Raw genomic sequence first — 22,275 nt, 5'->3', positions numbered from 1 at the left:
TTCTCATAGAAACCACATTTTGTGAAGGTTAGAGGTGTACAACTCCACCGAGCTACCTGAGTATGAGTATGAGTATGGCACTTGGTAATCCTACGAGTCCCTGGGGATGGGGTTGGCTCCATTTATAATGTGTGAATAAAGTTTAATAATCATCCAATGACAAAAAGTTATATGGCTTTTGAATACAAATGCGGTGTGTCCTCTCCTGACACAAGCCATGACTGGTTAAAGGATGAGATAACCCCTGTCCATATGTCCTTACAAAAAAACACAGTGCATGTGGAGAATTTAGGTTTTTCCATAACTACCATTGGTTTCAAACTCCCTCATAAAGGGGTACTCCGGTGCTTAGACATCTTATGCCCTATCCAAAGGATAGCGGGAGTCACGCTCCGCCCCTCAATGCAAGCCTACGGGAGGGGGCGTGATAGCTGTCACGCCCCCTCCCATAGGCTTGCATTGAGGGGCGGGGAGTGACGTCACACGGGGGCGGAGGCGTGACGTCACACGCCGTTGGCCCTGTGGTTGCCGGTAATCAGTCCCGGAGCGAACACGCTCCGGGGACTGATTACAAACGGGGTGCCGCGTGCAAGATCACGGGGGTCCCCAGCGGCGGGACTCCCGCGATCAGGCATCTTATCCCCTAACCTTTGGATAGGGGATAAGATGTCTGAGCACCGGAGTACCCCTTTAAGGAGGAAAAGAGAACTCAGATGCCCAGTTTTAGTAGTCGGTGGGTGTTCAAGCCTTGTGGCGCTATGCGGCCTGTTTCTCCCGTGGTACCATGTGTTAACTACTAACCTGAAGGCTACTGCACCTCTAAAACTCATGGTGACCTCTACTCTATTACCTTCCTTGGACATGCATATCAATTAAAGGGGTACTCCAGTGCCAAACATCTTATCCCCTCGGCCCGCCTATAGAGATACATGGAGGGGTGTGTCGGCCACTGTTTTGTGATGCAGTCAACAGCAATCTGTGCACGGAAAAACAGGTTGCTCCATGCATGGAGAGAGCCGGGGTGCTGGGCAGGAGATCGCAGGGCGGCTCCAGTGGTCAGCCCCCCCCCCCCCCCCATGTTTAGACACTTATCCCCTATTCTGTGCATAGTGGATAAGATGTTCAGCACTGGAGTAACCCTTTAAGACTAAGTCCTAACAACAGACTCCCAAGAATAAGATGCAGAACACTTGCCGGGTGACAAATAAGAACTCTTCCACATCACAACCAGATTGTGGAGCACTGGCTCAAACAGCTGTTCCTGTGCCCCACCAGTCCAACTATGTCTTAGGTCGTAAGACTGTCAGACAAATGTTCGTTCTACCTAGTGCTATCCCTCCTGTTCACCCCTTACACATGAATGCTTGGCTGAACATTTAAAGGGGTATTCCAGGCAAAGGATAGGGGATAAGATGTCTGATCGCGGGGGTCCCTCCCGCCGCTGGGACCCCCCGCGATCTCCCTGCAGCACCTGCATTCTATGCTGGAGCTGCGTCTCCAGTTTCGGAAACCTCAGGGTTTCCGGGACTGGGGACGTGACGTCACGCCCCCTCCCATAGACATGAATGGAGGGGGCGTAGCTCCCGCATAGAATTAGAATGCGGGTGCTGCAGGGAGATCGCGGGGGGTCCCAGCGGCGGCCACCCACGATCAGACATCTTATCCCCTATCCTTTGGATGGGGGATAAAATGTTTTTGCCTGGAATACCCCTTTAAGTATTGCAATTGGGGAGAGGGGAGGTAAGACACTTATTCTCCAGATATCCTACGTATTTAGATTAGTCCATGATTTTTTATTTTTTTTGTTTATTAGTGACCAATGCAAGAGATCATGAGAAACCCCACAGTTCTATAGTCTATTTGTCTTACATATTATATGTTCTTTGCGGTTTGTACAATATTATTGCCTTAGGTTTGTGGTGTCTTTTTCTTCTGTTTATGTTCTTGTCAAGCAGAAATCTTATCAGTCTCTGATGAAAAATTAACCGAGTTTCTAACATATCTGATGTCCTGATTATTTCCTGTAAACTTTAGTCCTTTCTTTGTAATGCACTCTACTCTTATACTTATGCTAAGGTATTTTTCATGCGGCAAACTTTTTTCAGCTAGTGTTAGACTGATTTTTATTTATTTTTTATTTTTTTACAAAAAACCCTCAAGTGAGCTCCAAGCCAAAGTGGATTTCATAACATGATTTATTTAAAAAAAAAAAAAAAGATCTTACAAAATGCATATTTTCTTAAACCAGTCTCCTAAAATATTAAAGGGGTACTCCGCCCCTAGACATCTTATTGGATAGGGAATAAGATGTCAGATCGCCGGGGTCCCACTGCTGGGGACCCCGGGGATCGCTGCTGCAGCACCCCGCTATCATTACTGCGCAGAGCGAGATTGCTCTGCACATAATGATGGGCAATACAGGGGCCGGAGCATCGTTACGTCACGGCTCCGCCCCTTGTGATGACACGGCCCGCCCGTCAATACAAGTCTATGGGAGGGGGCGTGGCGGTCATCACGCCACCTGCCATAGACTTGCATTAAGGGGACGGGCCGTGATGTCATTAGGGGCGGAGCCATGACGTCACACTGCTCCGGCCCCTGTATCGCCCGTCATTACGCGCAGAGCGAACTCGCTCTGCGCAGTAATGATGGCGGGGTGCCGCAGCAGCGATCCCCGGGGTCCCCAGCAGCTGGACCGCAGTGATCTAACATCTTATCCCCTATCCTTTGGATAGGGGATAAGATGCCAGGGGCGGAGTACCCCTTTAAGTATCTTCCATGTACACAAAAGGCCCCCCTTAGGATCTGGTGGGTCCAATTTCTGACAGAAAAGAACAAAGGCCATAACATGAGCATCACAAAACCGCCATGAATGCTGGCAGTGGAGATCCTTTGCTGCAGGAGTATAGTGAATGCCTTTTCATCTCACAAATAGAGAAACAGAACATCGCCACATCAAGGCCACCCGATAAGAGTGGGTCCCTAAACTAACACTGGCGTAGCGCTGCTGCCACCACACCAAGCCAACACTGGGAATGACCCAGTGGCCAGGCAGCCCCACTGCTGTCCGATCAAGCCCCCGGCTCTGGGCCACACCTACCCACAGACAAAGCATCACATCAACAATGGCCGCCACAGAGAACCACACAGGGCAAACCCCTAACATGAGCTCCCTGCCAGGAACCCTTATGCATTTTTATGCTACCACCCACATACACATGAAGCTTACCATAGACATAAGAAAAGAAAGCAGCCTTTAGATGGAAAATCCAATGGTTATTTGATTTTTTTAGTCTATTATTATTTTTCCTGTAGTATAATGTAACACCAGGGCTATACAGTGGTCCCTCAACATACGATGGTAATCCGTTCCAAATGGACCATCGTTTGTTGAAAACATCGTATGTTGAGGGATCCGTGCAATGTAAAGTATAGAACAGTGGTCTACAACCTGCGGACCTCCAGATGTTGAAAAACTACAACACCCAGGGACAATGTTAGGACATGTTGAACTTCAATGTGCCCACATTTTTTGTGTTTTCATGAGGTCTGGCAGTAATTTTGTCAACCAATTCCCATCAAAAAAAGGTTCAGTGATGTTCAAGTCTATAGTGAGGTTGGGAAATCTCCATAGTCGGTGCCACTGACTGTAATGGCAGGCAAAGTACCCCCAACAACCAACACATCTGAAATGACTCAAAAAAGTGTGAAGATTAGAGGGAGTCGCAAGGAGAAAACGAAATTCTAAGAAAGTTTCTTTGATCAGAAGGCAGAGTCTTAAACAGTTTTGACATCTCAAGAAACGTGCGCTAAGACTGCTCCGAAAGTAATACCTCTCCCACACGCCAAACTTTTTTCTGGAACTTTTCCAAAGTACAGAGAGTGGATGTAGAGATTAGAGATAGAGCAGGTACCGAGATGACATCTGATTATTGCTGCGCTCCAACGTCTCCACGTGAAGAACTGCAACTTGATCCATTTGAGCCTTTTACACACGTTCTCAGGTTACTTCATATACACAAAAACCTTTTCCTTTTCACCAAAGGAGGACATACATCTTACATCTTAGAGTACTGTTGGCTATACAGCTATCAGCAACAATGCCTCAAATAGAATGTGTATATATATTCAGCTGGATAGATGTGTTAGGCCTGAAAAACATCACGTAGTAAGACACTCATCCTAATCTTAAAAGGGGTACTCCACTGGAAAACATTTTTGTTTTAATCAACTGGTGCCAGAAAGTTAAACAGATTTGTAAATCACTTCTATGAAAAAATCTTAATCCTTTTTGGAACACAGAGCTCTCTGCTGACATAATGACCACAGTGCTCTCTGCTGACACCTCTGTCCATTTTAAGAACTGTCCAGAGTAGGAGAAAATCCCCATAGAAAACACATGCTGCTCGGGACAGTCCCTAAAATGGACAGAGATGTCAGCAGAGAGCACTGTGCTCATGATGTCAGCAGAGAGCTCTGTGTTCCAAAAAGAAAAGAATTTCCTCTGTAGTATTCAACAGCTAATAAGTACTGGAAGGATTAAGATTTTTTTAGTAGAAGTAATTTACAAGTCTGCTTAACTTTCTGGCACCAAATGATTTAAAAAAAAAAAAAAGGTTTCCACCGGAGTACCCCTTTAAAAAATCTTTACCCTTCCAGTACTTATCAGCTGCTGTATACTACAGAGGAAGTTCTTTTCTTTTTGAATTTCCTCTCTGTCTGTCCACAGTGCTCTCTGCTGACATCTCTGTCCATGTCAGGAACTGTCCTGAGCAGGAGAGGTTTACTATGGGGATTTGCTCCTACTCTGGACAGTTCCTGACATGGACAGAGGTGTCAGCAGAGAGCACTGTGGTCAGACAGAAAAGAAATTCAAAAAGAAAAGAACTTACTCTGGAGCATACAGCAGCTGACAAGTACTGGAAGGATGATTTCCTTTTGGATTAATCTCTTTCATATTAATGCATATTTCATACATGAACATTCTGATTACTTCCTTTTAGATCCCTTGGGATCAATCATTAACATATGGTCACTATCTTTTGAATAATTGACTACAGATCTCTACTGATGAAGGTTGTGTAGATCTTAAAACTTAGAGGGATCTCTTGTTCCTATTGTTACTGTTTATATTTTGGTGATTATATTACCAGATTCTTACAGTGGAATATTATTACAAAGCTGGATATATGTTCTCGATGTATGACTTTTCTTTTTTTTTTCCTCTTAAATTTTTTTTCTGTATGCTATTGGTGTATACCATTTCACCTTTTTTTTTTTTTTTGTATGTGTGTATTTTTATTTGTTGTTTATACATTGTGTAAACTTATTAAATAAACAGTTATAAAAAAAAATAATAATAATTTCAAATAAAAGCATTTTACAAATCTTTTTAACTTTCTGTCACCGGTTGATTTAAACAAAAAATATTTTTTTCCACCAGAGCACCCCTTTAAACATTGGGAATCAATTTTGTCATCCTATATAACACCCAGGGGTTATCCAGTATTACAAAAACATTAGTCTTACACTCAGTTTGGGTGCAGTATTGCTGTTCAGTTCCACGGAAGTCAATTGAGCTGTAATACCACAAACAACCTGAGGTGCGGTGTGGTGCTGTTTTTTTTTTTTTTAATTCTGCAAAATCCATTCAAATTATTGGCTGCCAACTAAGCCCAATTGATAATACATAACTTTTTTGGTCACACATTTTGAGGTATATTAGGGTATTGGGTGAAGAGTGACAGAATTACCGTATTTTTCGCCATATAAGACGCTACGGCATATAAGACGCACCCAATTTTAAAGCATAAAAATTTTGAAAATAAAGATTCTGAACCAAATACAATGTAAAGTATAGGACAGTGATCTTCAACTTGCGGATCTTCAGATGTTGCAAAACTACAACTCCCAGCATGCCCGGACAGCCGTTGGCTGTCCGGGCATGCTGGGAGTTGTAGTTTTGCAACAACTGGAAGTCCGCAGGTTGAAGACCACTGGTATAGGAGGTAGTACTCACCTGTCCCCGCCGCTCCGGACCCATTACCGCTCGTCACCGCTGCCCTGGATGTCGCCCTCCATCGCTGTCGCCACATCCCCGGGGTGTCCCCGTCGTTCCGGAACGTCTTCGCTGCCGGTATCCTCGCTCTCCGTTGCCGCCATCACGTCACTACGCACGCCATCACATCACTACGCACGCCATCACGACGACATGATGACGACAAAGGAAAGCGCCGGCCATGCAGTGGATCCCGGCACGGAGGAGAGACTGAGGAGGCAGGTAAGGTCCCTCCTGGTGTCCTGTAAGCTGTTCGGGACGCTGCGATTTCACCAGGGCGGTCCCGAACAGCCCGACTGAGCAGCCGGGTTAGTGTCACTTTTGCTTCAGACGCGGCGGTCAGCTTTGATCGCCGCGTCTGAAGGGTTAATACAGGGCATCACCGCGATTGGTGATGTCCTGTATTAACTGCGGGTCCCGGCCGTTGATGGCCGCAGGGACCGCCGCGGTATTTGCCGTATAAGACGCACCAACTCCCCCCCCAGTTTTGGGGAAGAAAAAGTGCGTCTTATACGGCAAAAAATACGGTATTCTATTGACCACTTCTCATTCATTTCCGGTGATGGATATATGGAGCAGTTTCCCACGTGTGTTATTCATTTTGGTGTGTGTTTTAACGCCAAGTGTCCTAGCCCCAACACTGGTTTATTGACCGTATGATAAATCAGTAATATGCGCCCGTGAAACTAGCCTTAGTCATGATCTTGTGTCAGTGCATACTGGAGTCTACAGCACGTACACTGGCGTAAATGTTTTACAATATTTTTCCTCTATAGCTACACCTATTTATATAAGCCCCGCCCAACTTTCCACTTCCCCTTATCTAAAGCCATGCATTAAATTCCAAAGTACAGGTGATATACATAATATGTGATAGTATGTAATAAAGTCTTACTGCATTGTATAAATATAGCTGAATGTGATTCATAGATTGCACGTTTGCACCTAACATCTCTTACATACTATGCTCATTTTATCTTCACAGCCGTTTGCAATCTTAGGTTATTTTCATGCACAATGTCATATCTGGAATTTCTAGACCAGACATTCATTTAAATGATTTCTGTGGATCTCTAGAATAGGACCGGCTCTGGATGTTGCTCCTGACTCTAGATTAAAGGGGTACTCCACTGCTAGACATCATATTGTGGTGGCCCAGTACGGGAGTTGTTACCCCGTGCCTTTGCTGACTTGTCAGGCAGCCTCCTGCAGTGCCCCCCCTCCGCATCTGTTTTTATTGTAATTATATATGTAATTATATATATTCCCCATATCCCTATCTTATATATGTAAGAGTTTTATACCTTTAAGACTGTTTACCATGTGATTTGTCATGTGATTGTTAAACAGGAGGTATCAGTGACCAGGTGACCTAGGGGTGACCAATGTAAGCCATGGGAGGAGCCTCTGCACACTCTCTTAGTCTTTGCTGAGGTCCAGTCAAGTGGTGCCTAAGTGTGTGTCCAGAGTCATAGAAGGCCTCAAGTCCAGTCTGCAGCCACAAACTACAAACTTGCAAGTAAGCCACTGTTCCTGTTAAAGTCTCAAGGGCCTAGATATTGTGAAAGGCCAGGCAAAAGTATACACCTGCTGGTGTTGTAGACAAATACTGTTTTAAGCGTACTGGAGCGCATTGTCCTCCCCTCATAAGTGCATACCACATACATACATCTAAGTGGTGTACTATTTTGTTCCTATTAAAGTCTTAAGGGCTTCGATACTGTGAAAGGACAGCCAAAAGTACACACCTGCTGGTGTTGTAGACAAATACTCTTTTAAGCATAGTGGAGCGTATTGTACTCCTCTCATATACGCACTAATTATGTTAGGCAGAGAAGTGCCAGGACGTGGACAGAGGAGTGGCAGAGGCCTAAATTCATCAGGCAGAGGTCGCAGCAGGCTAGGGGCGAGTGGCAGCAGGAGTTGCAGCGAGAGACCTGAGCTCCTGTTATCAGCCAGCGGTCGTGTCTCAACCAGCAACCCATCTGCCGTCATCAATAATGTTGAGCGGCATTGGCCATATTCGAATTTGCGATATTTCATGAATATTTGGATGAATGTTCATCATATATTCGCTAAATTCGCATATTCATAATATTCGCGTTATTTTAGCATATGCGAAAATTCGTACACCAGTCTCACACAGTAGTATTAGAGCCTTCTTTACCCACACAAGCTGTAAGCAGAGAGGGATGATCACTGTGATTTGTACTGTGAAAAAAAAAAAAGATATTTGTAATTGCGAATATATAGAGCTATACTCGCGAATATTCCCGAATTCGCGAATATGCGATATTCGCGAATAAAATTTGCATTGCGAATATTCGCGAGCAACACTAGTCATCAATTGGTTAACACGGTCATCCACTTCATCACAGGTGACAGCTAAAACCCCAAGTCAACAGTCGGTGGGTTCCTCAGACACAACCCTCAGTTGACATGACCCGGCAGCAGTCCCTGTCCTCCCATTGCCTCTGTCCTATACTGTTCCCTCCCTCATAGAAGTATCTTATGCTGTGGGTTCAGCTCCACTATTCACTGAGGGCGATCTAAAAGAGGACAGTCAGCAGCTACTGGACAGCCATGAAGTGAAGGAGACATCCGCCATTTCCTCCAAAAAATAGGGCAAGTAGTGATGTGGAGAGTTGAATGGGAGGTGGTGTTGCAAGCGTTCAGGCTCCTGAAGCAGACACTGTTGAGGAACCTGAGGAGGACATCAGTGACGTTGTTACGCCGAGCGCTCCGGGTTCCCGCTCCTCCCCGGAGCGCTCGCTTCACCTCCTCCGCTGCAGCGCCCCGGTCACGTCCTCTGACCCGGGGCGCTGCGATCCTGCTGCTAGCCGGGATGCGATTCGCGATGCGGGTAGCGCCCGCTCGCGATGCGCACCCCGGCTCTCCTACCTGACTCGCTCCCCGTCTGTTCTGTCCCGGCGCGCGCGGCCCCGCTCCCTAGGGCGCGCGCGCGCCGGGTCTCTGCGATTTAAAGGGCCACTGCGCCGCTGATTGGCGCAGTGGTTCCAATTAGAGTTATCACCTGTGCACTCCCTATATTACCTCACTTCCCTTGCACTCCCTTGCCGGATCTTGTTGCCTTAGTGCCAGTGAAAGCGTTCCTTGTGTGTCCCTTGCCAGTGTTTCCAGACCTTCTGCCGTTGCCCCTGACTACGATCCTTGCTGCCTGCCCCGACCTTCTGCTACGTCCGACCTTGCTTCTGCCTACTCCCTTGTACCGCGCCTATCTTCAGCAGCCAGAGAGGTGAGCCGTTGCTAGTGGATACGACCTGGTCACTACCGCCGCAGCAAGACCATCCCGCTTTGCGGCGGGCTCTGGTGAAAACCAGTAGTGGCTTAGAACCGGTCCACTAGCACGGTCCACGCCAATCCCTCTCTGGCACAGAGGGTCCACTACCTGCCAGCCGGCATCGTGACAGTAGATCCGGCCATGGATCCCGCTGAAGTTCCTCTGCCAGTTGTCGCTGACCTCACCACGGTGGTCGCCCAGCAGTCACAACAGATTGCGCAACAAGGCCAACAGCTGTCTCAACTGACCGTTATGCTACAACAGTTGCTACCACAGCTTCAGCAGTCATCTCCTCCGCCAGCTCCTGCACCTCCTCCGCAGCGAGTGGCCGCTCCTGGGATACGCTTATCCTTGCCGGATAAGTTTGATGGGGACTCTAAGTTTTGCCGTGGCTTCCTTTCCCAATGTTCCCTGCATCTGGAGATGATGTCGGACCTGTTTCCCACTGAAAGGTCTAAGGTGGCGTTCGTAGTCAGTCTTCTGTCCGGAAAAGCCCTGTCATGGGCCACACCGCTCTGGGACCGCAATGACCCCGTCACTGCCTCAGTACACTCCTTCTTCTCGGAAATCCGAAGTGTCTTTGAGGAACCTGCCCGAGCCTCTTCTGCTGAGACTGCCCTGTTGAACCTGGTCCAGGGTAATTCTTCCGTTGGCGAGTATGCCGTACAATTCCGTACACTTGCTTCAGAATTGTCCTGGAATAATGAGGCCCTCTGCGCGACCTTCAAAAAAGGCCTATCCAGCAACATTAAAGATGTTCTGGCCGCACGAGAAATTCCTGCTAATCTACATGAACTTATTCACCTAGCCACTCGCATTGACATGCGTTTTTCTGAAAGGCGTCAGGAACTCCGCCAAGATATGGACTCTGTTCGCACGAGGCGTTTCGTCTCCTCGGCTCCTCTCTCCTCTGGTCCCCTGCAATCTGTTCCTGTGCCTCCCGCCGTGGAGGCTATGCAGGTCGACCGGTCTCGCCTGACACCTCAAGAGAGGACACGACGCCGTATGGAGAACCTCTGCCTGTACTGTGCTAGTACCGAACACTTCCTGAGGGATTGTCCTATCCGTCCTCCCCGCCTGGAAAGACGTACGCTGACTCCGCACAAAGGTGAGACAGTCCTTGATGTCTACTCTGCTTCTCCACGTCTTACTGTGCCTGTGCGGATGTCTGCTTCTGCCTTCTCCTTCTCTACAGTGGCCTTCTTGGACTCTGGTTCTGCAGGAAATTTTATTTTGGCCTCTCTCGTCAACAGGTTCAACATCCCAGTGACCAGTCTCGCCAGACCCCTCTACATCAATTGTGTAAATAATGAAAGATTGGACTGTACCATACGTTTCCGCACGGAGCCCCTTCTTATGAGCATCGGATCTCATCATGAGAGGATTGAACTTTTGGTCCTCCCCAATTGCACCTCGGAGATTCTCCTTGGACTTCCCTGGCTTCAACTTCATTCCCCAACCCTGGATTGGTCCACTGGGGAGATCAAGAGTTGGGGGTCCTCTTGTTCCAAGAACTGTCTAAAACCGGTTCCCAGTAACCCTTGCCGTAACTCTTTGGTTCCTCCAGTAACCGGTCTCCCCAAGGCCTATATGGACTTCGCGGATGTTTTCTGCAAAAAACAAGCTGAGACTCTACCTCCTCACAGGCCTTATGATTGCCCTATCGACCTCCTCCCGGGTACTACTCCACCCCGGGGCAGAATTTATCCTCTCTCTGCCCCAGAGACTCTTGCCATGTCCGAATACGTCCAGGAGAATCTAAAAAGGGGCTTTATCCGTAAATCCTCCTCTCCTGCCGGAGCCGGATTTTTCTTTGTCTCCAAAAAAGATGGCTCCCTACGTCCTTGCATTGACTACCGCGGTCTTAATAAAATCACGGTTAAGAACCGCTACCCCTTACCCCTCATCTCTGAACTCTTTGATCGCCTCCAAGGTGCCCACATCTTCACTAAATTGGACTTAAGAGGCGCCTATAACCTCATCCGCATCAGAGAGGGGGACGAGTGGAAAACGGCATTTAACACCAGAGATGGACACTTTGAGTATCTGGTCATGCCCTTTGGACTGTGCAATGCCCCTGCCGTCTTCCAAGACTTTGTCAATGAAATTTTTCGTGATCTATTATACTCCTGTGTTGTGGTATATCTGGACGATATCCTAATTTTTTCTGCCAATCTAGAGGAACACCGCCGGCATGTCCGTATGGTTCTTCAGAGACTTCGTGACAACCAACTCTATGCCAAAATTGAGAAATGTCTGTTTGAATGCCAATCTCTTCCTTTTCTAGGATATTTGGTCTCTGGCCAGGGACTACAGATGGATCCAGACAAACTCTCTGCCGTCTTAAATTGGCCACGCCCCTCCGGACTCCGTGCTATCCAACGCTTTTTGGGGTTCGCCAATTATTACAGGCAATTTATTCCACATTTTTCTACCATTGTGGCTCCTATCGTGGCTTTAACCAAGAAAAATGCTGATCCCAAGTCCTGGCCTCCTCAAGCAGAAGACTCCTTTAAACAACTCAAGTCTGCCTTTTCTTCGGCTCCCGTGCTCTCCAGACCTGACCCTTCCAAACCCTTCCTATTGGAGGTTGATGCCTCCTCAGTAGGAGCTGGAGCTGTTCTTCTACAAAAAAATCCTTCCGGGCATGCTGTCACTTGTGGTTTTTTCTCTAGGACCTTCTCTCCAGCGGAGAGGAACTACTCCATCGGGGATCGAGAACTTCTAGCCATTAAATTAGCACTTGAGGAATGGAGGCATCTGCTGGAGGGATCAAGATTTCCTGTTATTATCTACACCGACCACAAGAACCTCTCCTACCTCCAGTCGGCCCAACGGCTGAATCCTCGCCAGGCCCGGTGGTCTCTGTTCTTTGCCCGATTTAATTTTGAGATCCACTTTCGTCCTGCCGATAAGAACATTAGAGCCGATGCTCTCTCTCGTTCCTCGGATGCCTCAGAAGTTGATCTCCCTCCGCAACACATCATTCCACCTGACTGCCTGATCTCCACTTCTCCTGCCTCCATCAGACAGACTCCTCCAGGAAAGACCTTTGTTTCTCCACGCCAACGCCTCGGAATCCTCAAATGGGGTCACTCCTCCCATCTCGCAGGTCATGCGGGCATCAAGAAATCTGTGCAACTCATCTCCCGCTTCTATTGGTGGCCAACTCTGGAGACGGATGTTGGGGACTTTGTGCGAGCCTGCACTATCTGTGCCCGGGATAAGACTCCTCGCCAGAAGCCCGCTGGTTTTCTTCATCCTCTGCCTGTCCCCGAACAGCCTTGGTCTCTGATTGGTATGGATTTTATTACTGATTTACCCCCTTCCCGTGGCAACACCGTTATTTGGGTGGTCGTTGATCGATTCTCCAAAATGGCACATTTCATTCCTCTTCCTGGTCTTCCTTCTGCGCCTCAGTTGGCTAAACAATTTTTTGTACACATTTTTCGTCTTCACGGGTTGCCTACGCAGATTGTCTCGGATAGAGGGGTCCAATTCGTGTCTAAATTCTGGAGAGCTCTCTGTAAACAACTCAAGATTAAATTAAATTTTTCCTCTGCATATCATCCCCAGTCCAATGGACAAGTAGAAAGAATTAACCAGATCCTGGGTGATTATTTGCGACATTTTGTTTCCTCCCGCCAGGATGACTGGGCAGATCTCCTTCCATGGGCCGAATTCTCGTATAACTTCAGGGTCTCTGAATCTTCCTCCAAATCCCCATTTTTCGTGGTGTACGGCCGTCACCCTCTTCCCCCCCTCCCTACCCCCTTGCCCTCTGGTCTGCCCGCTGTGGATGAAATTTCTCGTGACCTTTCCATTATATGGAGAGAGACCCAAAATTCTCTCTTACAGGCTTCTTCACGCATGAAGAGGTTCGCGGATAAGAAAAGAAGAGCTCCCCCCGTTTTTTCCCCTGGAGACAAGGTATGGCTCTCCGCTAAATATGTCCGCTTCCGTGTCCCTAGCTACAAGTTGGGACCACGCTATCTTGGTCCTTTCAAAATTCTGTGTCAAATTAATCCTGTCTCTTATAAACTTCTTCTTCCTCCTTCTCTTCGTATCCCTAATGCCTTTCACGTCTCTCTTCTCAAACCACTCATCCTCAACCGTTTTTCTCCCAAATCTGTTCCTCCCACTCCTGTTTCCGGCTCCTCGGACGTCTTCTCGGTCAAGGAGATTTTGGCTGCCAAAAAGGTCAGAGGAAAAAATTTTTTTTTAGTAGACTGGGAGGGTTGTGGTCCTGAAGAGAGATCCTGGGAACCTGAGGACAACATCCTTGACAAAAGTCTGCTCCTCAGGTTCTCAGGCTCCAAGAAGAGGGGGAGACCCAAGGGGGGGGGTACTGTTACGCCGAGCGCTCCGGGTTCCCGCTCCTCCCCGGAGCGCTCGCTTCACCTCCTCCGCTGCAGCGCCCCGGTCACGTCCTCTGACCCGGGGCGCTGCGATCCTGCTGCTAGCCGGGATGCGATTCGCGATGCGGGTAGCGCCCGCTCGCGATGCGCACCCCGGCTCTCCTACCTGACTCGCTCCCCGTCTGTTCTGTCCCGGCGCGCGCGGCCCCGCTCCCTAGGGCGCGCGCGCGCCGGGTCTCTGCGATTTAAAGGGCCACTGCGCCGCTGATTGGCGCAGTGGTTCCAATTAGAGTTATCACCTGTGCACTCCCTATATTACCTCACTTCCCTTGCACTCCCTTGCCGGATCTTGTTGCCTTAGTGCCAGTGAAAGCGTTCCTTGTGTGTCCCTTGCCAGTGTTTCCAGACCTTCTGCCGTTGCCCCTGACTACGATCCTTGCTGCCTGCCCCGACCTTCTGCTACGTCCGACCTTGCTTCTGCCTACTCCCTTGTACCGCGCCTATCTTCAGCAGCCAGAGAGGTGAGCCGTTGCTAGTGGATACGACCTGGTCACTACCGCCGCAGCAAGACCATCCCGCTTTGCGGCGGGCTCTGGTGAAAACCAGTAGTGGCTTAGAACCGGTCCACTAGCACGGTCCACGCCAATCCCTCTCTGGCACAGAGGGTCCACTACCTGCCAGCCGGCATCGTGACAGACGTGCAGACAGAACTCGATGATGATGAAGCCGATCGCACTTGGGAGCCAGGTGCAGAAGGGGCTTCATCATCATCAGGAGAAGAGAGTTGCAGGTTGCCCGTGAGGCAGCAGCTAAGCCAGCAAGGTGGTAGCATGGTTGGCAGTCAGCATGGTTGCAGAAGTGGAAAGTCTGGAGCCAAACGTGCCCGGGGTAGACCACCTGCTTCGCGGCAGCCTACCTTCCCGGGAGGTAGTGGAACCGGGGATCCTGAAGTCGGCAGCAGTAGCAGTCAGTCAGTGCAGACTGTTGGTGGGAAAATCAACGGTGGCAGTTTTTCATCAATCATCCGGAGGATGTTAACCTGGCCACATGCAAGATGTGTTGGCAGAAGGTGAAGCGTGGCCAGAGTCCCAATGTTGGCACCACGACTCTCCGTCAACATATGCAGCATCACCATAAAGCAGCCTGGGAGAACCATGGCTCCGATGTGGTGGTCCAGCCTGCTGCATCATCCAGTGGCACGCCACTCCCTGTTTCAGCCAGCCAAAGCTCCACCACCTCAGCCGAGTGGAGTTGTGTGTCATGCCCTCCTTCTGTCGCTCCAGATGCTCCTGCTCCTCCAACTTCCTCCAGCAATCCTTCGGCGAAGCGTCGGCAGCGTCAACGTGTGGAGCTGTAACTACGGTCAGGAACAATACATGTCCTTTACGGCCCACTGGATGAATGTGGTTCCTGCACAGCCACAACAGCAACTTGGACAGGTCACGCTGCTTCTGACTCCACACACTCAGGTCATTGATCTTGTGTCAGGGTGTGACTCCGCCTCCTCATCCTCCACCGTGTCCTCAGCCTCCACTGCACGGACAAGTCTCAGTGCCCCTCCAGCATACCATGTGTGCAGGGCATGGCGGTGTAACACTGTTCTTCACACGGTTTGCCTAGGCGAATGGATCACACAGGGGAGGAACTGCTAAAATTCATCAAGAAATCGAATCATGGTTTACTCCATGAAAAATGGAAATGGGAACCATGGTGACCAACAACGGGAGGAACATCTTGTCTGCACTGCAACAAGGAAGCCTGAGATATGCGCCCTGCATGACACACGTGTTCAATCTGGTTGTCAAGCAGTTCCTGAAGTGTTCCCCCCATCTGCATGACATCCTAACAATGGGAAGGAAACATTGCATGCACTTCAGCCACTCGTACACCGCAAAGCACACCCTCTTTAAGCTGCTGCGTCAGAACGGTATCCCCCAACATAGTCTGATTTGCGACATTTCCACACATTGGAATTCCACCCTCCATATGTTGGACCGACTATACGATCAGAGAAAAGCCATCACCAATTTTTTGATGATCCAAGCGGATAGGGGGACTCCCCTGTGTAACTTCAATATCAACCAGTGGCAGCTCATACGTGACACCTGCCATTCATCAGGATCTTTGAGGAAGCCACATTATTAGTCATTCACCAGGATTACGAGATGATTAACATTATTCCACCGCTTCATCTACTACAACACATGTAGGAAACAATGGCTGGTCAGGGCACCAGAGACGTGGCACCTACATCACACAGCCACATGAGCCCCGTGGGGGCTGAACTGGAGGAGGAGGGGGAGGAGCACAGTTTAGGTTTCACAAGATATTTCTAGTCATCTTACAGGAGAGGAGGAGCAGGAGCAGCTAGAGGAGCTAGAGGGTTAAGAGGAAGGCGAGGCAGAGGACCCAGACACACCATGGCAGTATGCAGTGGATATGGAGGCAGGGAGTCCCTACGAGTCACTTGCACAAATGGCACGATGCATGCTCACTTGCATTGTCACCATTCGGTAGCTGGATTACTTCTGGCTCCCCACCTTATTGGACCCTCGCCACCTGCACAAAATGGGGGCCTTTTTTACACCCACTGAGAGGGAGGACAAACGGACCTACTACAGAGACATCCTATGTAGTCAGTTTGCCAATGCCTATCTGAGCCATCGTCCATCCTCTCGCAGTAATGATTCGGGGGGCCCTCTGCGCTTACCTTCTACTGCCATGGCTGCTGGGGAGGGATGGGGTGGCAGGAGCAGTACCAGCTCAATCTGCAGCAGCCTGAGTCTACAGTCGCTGATGAGTATCAGCAGCAGAAACAAAAATGAAAAAGGCGTGTACGGATCAATATATAAAGCTTTATTGAGAAAACATATGTAAAATCCTACATTTAAAAAATGATAACCCATGGTACACCATATGATGGAGAACATGGAGTGGAGACACAGACAGGAAACTGAAAAATATGGCAGTGGACGCTCAATCAGTTTAAGATAATACAAAGTGTAACAAACAAAGTGCATATAAGATGTAGCATTAATTAAAGTGCTGGTATGCTGTAAATACAGTCCTGTACCAGAAGGCAGACAGCCTTAAACCTCTGGTGCATTATAGGAACAAAGGGTATAAGCATCACAAGCATCAAGGCAAAGTGCATTACATAGTTACCAGATGGTACAGGAGAGTGTATCCACACTGCCACAACCCGACGTTTCGCCACGGAGGCTTCTTCCGTATCAGCAGCAGGTAGACCTCGAGCAGGACCTGAACCAGAAGGTGGTAGCATACCTCTACATGCCCATGCCAACACACCTTGAAGATCCGCTGGACTTCTGGGCAGCCAAACTTGATTTGTGGCCGCAACTAGCAGAGTTTGCCCTTAAAAGCTGTCCTGCCCGGCCAGTAGTGTGCCATTAGAGCAGGTGTTTAGTGTGGCGGGGGCCATAGTAACCTCAAGGAGAACTCGTCTGTCCACAAGAACTGTGGAGAGACTGACCTTTGTGAAGATGAAGCAGGCATGGATCAGCCAGGATTTCCACCCACCAATGCCTGATGCATCAGAGTAGATTGACCATGGTGCCACACCAACACTTCACAAATATGCTAAACATATTTAAGGCGCTGCTCCCCAGTTACAAACATTCCTCTGCATCAGACCAAGTATTGAGGATATGCATTACGTAAAACTTAACGTTTAATAATATTCTTAGGATAAAACATATGGACCCAAAAATTTTGTGCCACCTACACAACCAAGTATTGATGTGATGCAAAGACCTCTAAAAGGTGGAAGGGAACAACATATGTTCCATTGCAGCCGGTGGGGGGTAAACACTTCCCCTTTAAGGCCCTTCTCTCGCATTATTAATTCCCTTCTTGGCAAGTGTTACTCGCCCTATAAAGGGCGGCCCCAAACAGGAACCTCTCCCTATTTCCCTTACAAACACTGCCGTTTCCCAGGGTTTTTATGTGGAAATAGAGAGTTTCCTGTGTGGCCTGCCCTTTTTAGGGTGAGTAATACAAGAAGGGAATTAGGGAGAGTAGGGCCTTACAGGCTGTGTCATTCAGCCACTATATGTTCTCCTCATGCTGCCGCCACCTCCAAGCTGTGTCATTCAGGCACTATATGGTCTCCTCATGCTTCCACCACCTCCACGCTGTGTCATTCAGCCACTATATTGTGTCCTCATGCTTCCACCACCTCCACGCTGTGTCATTCAGCCACTATATTGTCTCTTCATGCAGCCGCCACCCCCACGCTTTGTCATTCAGGCACTATATGGTCTCCTTATGCTTCCTCCACCTCCACACTGTGTCATTCAGCCACTATATGTTCTCCTCATGCTGCCGCAAACTCCAGGCTGTGTCATTCAGCCACTATATGCTGCCACCAACTCCAGGCTGTGTCATTCAGCCACTAAGTGGTCTCCACATGCTGCCGCCAACTCCAGGCTGTGTCATTCAGCCACTATATGTTCTCCTCATGATGCCGCCACCTCCATGCTGTGTCATTCAGACACTATATGGTCTCCTCATGCTACCGCCACCTCCATGCTGTGTCATTCAGGCACTATATGGTCTCCTCATGCTGCCGCCAACTCCAGGCTGTGTCATTTAGCCACTATATGTTCTCCACATGCTGCCACCACCTCCAGGCTTTGTCATTCAACCACTATATGGTCTCCTCATGCTGCCGCCACCTCCACGCTTGGTCATTCAGGCACTATATGGTCTCCTCATGCTGCCGCCAACTCCAGACTGTGTTATTCAGCCACTATATGTTCTCCTCATGCTGCCACCACCTCCAGGCTATGTCATTCAACCACTATATGGTCTCCTCATGCTGCCGCCACCTCCATGCTTGGTCATTCAGGCACTATATGGTCTCCTCATGCTGCCGCCACCTCCAGGCTGGGGCATTCAGCTACTATATGGTCTACTCATGCTGCCGCCACCTCCACGCTGTGTCATTTAGGCACTATATGGTCTCCTCATGCTGCCGCCACCTCCACGCTAGGTCATTCAGCCACTATATGGTCTCCTCATCCTGCTGCAAACTCCAGGCTGTGTCATTTAGCCACTATATGGTCTCCTCATGCTGCCATCATCCTCCACGCTGGGTCATTCAGCCACTATGTGGTCTCCTCATGCTGCCAACACCTTTACGCTGTGTCATTCAGCCAATATATGGTCTCCTCATACTGCCGCCACTTCCACACTTTGTCATTCAGGCACTATATGGTCTACTCATGCTGCTGTCACCTCCACGCTGTGCCATTAAGCCGCTATATCGTCTCCTCATGCTGCTGCCAATTCCAGGCTGTGTCATTCAGCCACTATATGGTCTCCTCATGCTGCCTCCACCTCCAAGCTGTGTCATTCCACCACTATATGGTCTCCTCATACTGATGCCACCTCCAGGCTCTGTCATTGTGCCGCTCTACGACAGTGATTCTAAAAGCGACACTTCTGATCTACATGTCATAGTGAATAACAGTATTATTTCACTAACCCAGCAAACACTCTATGCGTGTTACAGCAAGGCAAAGTGTTCTACACCCCCATTGAGGCTCTCTGTAGGCCAGAAATACCTGTTTTTAATAGCGATTTGCCGCAAATAAATTCGGATCAAAACAAATTTTGGGGGGAGTATTCAGGTAATCGTCCGAATCTAATTTTTCAAAAAATTCGCTTCATCTCTAGTCTTGACGGTAGGTGGGACCCCATCAGACTGTAACCTAATTTAAACCAAAAGAGATGTGTATAGCATCCCTTATATTCTGAATTGAATGACAAATGGGCTAAACACAAGTGTATATAGAAGTAAGATTTGACTAAACAGTACGAACAAGCGGTAAACAGCAAGAACATGGAGCTGTGCTGAGCTGAGGTCCCACCTGCATTTCCTGACTTTTGTCTCTGCCAGGCTAATGTAGGAGACAATCTGCAGGCAGGACCAGAAGGAAGACCCCTGATAGTCACACTTTTAGGGGTTATTTTCACACATAAAGCTACAAAAAATATTTATGAAGTATATTACAAAAGTTATTCAAATAGGCTTATGTATCACATATTTAATTTTATTACTAATGGTAGATACTATTTAAAAAAAAATATAACAGGTGGCCCACTGTATAGAAGAACTCAGTCTACTACACTTTCCCTCACAGCAGTGGTCTCCAAACTGTGGACCTCCAGCTATTGAAAAACTACAAATTCAAGCATGCCCGGACAGCCGTTGGCTGTCTTTGGTGTGCACACTAGTTTCCTGAGCGTGTCCAGGGCTGGCTCTGACTATAGGCAACATAGGCAGCCGCCTAGAGTGCCCTCTTGAGGGGGGCACTACCCTGCCCATCGCAAGAAACTTAGCCAGCCACCATCTGAAGCACCCACTAACAACCAGCACCACTCCTCCCGACACCCCCCACCATAATAATTAGTATTCTTCAGGCTGGCAAAGGAGCGCTGTACCGTTTGAGGGCCGTCCAGCATTCTTACAGCATGTGCGTCTCATAAAATCTCTACGGGGGTTTGTTACAGTGTGTCACCCCAGTAGCAAGAAGAATACATGGGGAGGGGGTTTGTTACAGAGTGTCATCCTAGTAGTAAGGTAATTTCATGAGGAAGAGGTTTGTTACAGTGTGTCACCCCAGTAGTAAGGTGATTACATTAGGAGGAGGATTGTTACAGTGTGTCACAGCAGTGGTAAGGTAATTACATGAGGAGGAGGATTGTTACAGTGTGTCACCCCAGTAGTAAGGTGATTATATAAGGAGGAGGTTTGTTACAGTGTGCCACCCCAATATTAAGGTAATTACATGAGAAGGAGGTTTGTTACAGTGTGTCACCCCAGTAGTAAGGAGATTACATGAGGAGGAGGTTTGCTACAGTGTGTCACCCCAGTAGTAAGGAGATTACATGAGAAGGGGCTTTGTTACAGTGTGTCACCCAAGTAGTAATGTGATTACATGAGGAGGGGGTTTGTTACAGTGTGTCACACCAGTAGTAAGGAGATTACATGAGGAGGAGGTTTGTTACAGTGTGTCACACCAGTAGTAAGGAGATTACATGAGGAGGAGGTTTGCTACAGTGTGTCACCCCAGTAGTAAGTCGTAAGGTGTCAAAGGGCGGAGACAATTGGCAGGGTCAAGGGATCGGCAATATTAGCTTTTGCCTAGGGTGGCAAAAATCCTTGCACCAGCCCTGAGCGTATCCAATTAGCATGATGTGAACACAGTCTTACGCCAACCCTTCCTGTAGCAATCAATGGAAAGGGGACAAAGGACAATTGTCGTGGTGACATTAAAAGATAAGAAAGCAATAAAGATTGTGCAATATTTACCCAGTTCTTACTTCTTGCTTGCTATGCAAATATATCCTTTTTTTTCCCTTCCCCCTTCCTACTCACTTAATAGGACCTGGCGATAATAGTAATGTGTTTCACTGATAGCCCGTCCGCTGATCTGAATGTGTTTTTTTTTTTTTTTTTTTGCTGTAAAGGACACAATTTCATTTCTGGCACAACTTCTTCACTGTTTCCCTTTCTGGTCTTCTGAACAATAGTAAAACAGGAAGGCTTAGGTTCAGCCCATTTCCTGCTTAAAAGATCATCATTGGTTTCCCACACTTATTCCTTGTATCCCCCTAAACTAAAAAAAAAATCATGCAAAATAACAGCGAGAACAATGACAAGCTCCACGCACACGTAAAGGACGCTTCCGAGCAATGACTTTTTAAAGACCAACGATGTTGGGAATTGAAGGAGTAAAAACTCAAAAGGGGGACTCAGGCCGTAACGGACAATGTCATTATTCACTTTACTACGGTCCGTGTTTGGGAAAACCTCATTGTAAAGCAATGAAAAGCCATTTCCTAGTTTGTAAAAACTATTTTTGAGAACTTCTCAGAGGCTCGGTGAGTCATCCACCAAAATTGGTGTAAATAAACAAAATATTGGTTGCAGTGGAATGCGCCGCTGAGTCACATGCCACCGGGAACCTTTCAACATGTTTTTTAGTATCTACTAGTAAAAGAGAAACAAAAGTGGCACCGATACCTTGAGCCTCCTAAGACCACGAGATGGAGACGGCGTCCCGCTAGTATGGAAATCCACCCTGGCAGCGGAGGTGCTAGGACAATAAAGACCGTAGTCACCAAATAGTAGTAAATAAAGAACAAAGGTGCCCTTGCACTCACCGCTTCAGTCCAGGTAATCCTGCTCCCATCTCGGGTCACGACTCGAACACGGAGGACATGGATAGTGGAGCGCTCAGAGGCTACTGCCGGCGGTTTCACGCATAGGAAGGCGCTTCATCCGGCCTCGTACGAGGCCGGATGAAGCGCCTTCCTATGCGTGAAACCGCCGGCAGTCGCCTCTGAGCGCTCCCCTATCCATGTCCTCCGTGTTCGAGTCGTGACCCGAGATGGGAGCAGGATTACCTGGACTAAAGCGGTGAGTGCAGGGCACCTTTGTTCTTTATTTACTACTACGTTTTTTAGTATATCTGAATATTCAAGTCTTGTTTTCTATGACTGAAAAAAAAAATGTCTTCAAATTGATC

Source organism: Hyla sarda, chromosome 3, assembly GCF_029499605.1.
Source record: "Hyla sarda isolate aHylSar1 chromosome 3, aHylSar1.hap1, whole genome shotgun sequence".
Classification (NCBI taxonomy): Eukaryota; Metazoa; Chordata; class Amphibia; order Anura; family Hylidae; genus Hyla; species Hyla sarda.
Note: the sequence above shows the minus strand (reverse complement) of the source record.